General features: G+C 26.3%; 1 protein-coding gene across 1 annotated transcript in view; it reads left to right on the plus strand.

Moving 5' to 3' along the window:
* LOC112508014 (BTB/POZ domain-containing protein At5g48800) overlaps positions 1-1,321 on the plus strand; it is a 7,698-nt gene that overhangs the window by 1,336 nt on the left and 5,041 nt on the right. The gene's annotated exons all lie outside the window — the stretch shown is intronic.

Here is a 1,321-nt window from a genome sequence, read left to right on the forward strand (position 1 = left end):
TATATATATATATATATATATATATATATATATATAAGTTGGTTCAAATACTAACCCATTTTTTTGTGTTAACTATGCTAACCAACATCAACCAATCATGTTCCATCTTTAGTTATGTTCAAATGTAACTCACATATTAAGTGTAAGAGTATTTAGGTAATTTGTCATTTTTATGTAACTCCCCAATATTTTAATTGGGAGTTACAAATCTTAAAATATCACTAATTGATCTTCATGTAATAATGACATGAAGTTTCACATTTGTTCATCTTACTGATTTTTACATTTCATTCTTCCTACAATGGTTTTGATATTGTAAATTTCAAAAAAGTCCATTTTGTAAAGATTCCGTTATAGTCCGAGTAATATGGATAATCATAGAGTAAAACATATCGATAACAATGAGAATGAAAAAAGCGTCTACGAATACATTCGGATTTCGAATTCTGAAAGTGAAGAAAATGATCAAACCGTTCACGCACATGTTCACTCAAACGTCGACACGTGTTCACTTGTGCACATATGTGTCAATTGGTTCACACAATATGTCCATTTGGTTCACACACATGTTTCAATTATTCATTAGGTTCACACATCCAAACTTGTATGCATTTCGCTAAAATCATCCATCGTTTTGATGAATATTATGAACCAAATTTTTCGCTAATGATATACACTATTGATCGTATAGATTGGAAGTTTCGTAGTTGATTGGAGGTTACAAAATCGTCTGAATAATATAGGTTCACGATGTGATGCGATTTTTTTACAAAATTACCTTTTGAACAGTTGTTTATAGACATCTCATTTAATACATTAATTAAATGATTATTTTTGTAGTCTCATTTAATAAGGACCGTTTGATGAGAAAATGAACGATCAAGATCGGTTAGGATAGTTTGCACAATAGTTTGAGTTAGTATTTGAACCAACCCCTTATATATATATATATACTAGAAGGTACTCGCGCAATGCAGCGAGATACATCTTAATTTTAATATTTCATTTTATTTTTTATCTCAAGCGATGTTATAGGTATGGTCTTATGTGATTTTGAACAAAACGATGATGTTTTTATTTTTGAATAAAATATAAGTTTGAATATATCATAAAAATTTGACAAAAATATATATATCGATGCTAGTATGAAATTAATTATTTAACATTTCTATTTTTTGTGTACTAATTTAATTCAATTTTTTTATTATAATTTAATTTAGGTTTAATAACGAAGTAATTATATTTGGTTTAATAATATAATTTTTTTATAAAGATAATAATTAATTATTTTGTTAGAACTTGATAATTATCTTAATTATAT

The sequence above is a fragment of the Cynara cardunculus genome (genome assembly GCF_001531365.2).
Source record: "Cynara cardunculus var. scolymus isolate 2C chromosome LG 2, CcrdV1, whole genome shotgun sequence".
NCBI classification, from domain to species: domain Eukaryota; kingdom Viridiplantae; phylum Streptophyta; class Magnoliopsida; order Asterales; family Asteraceae; genus Cynara; species Cynara cardunculus.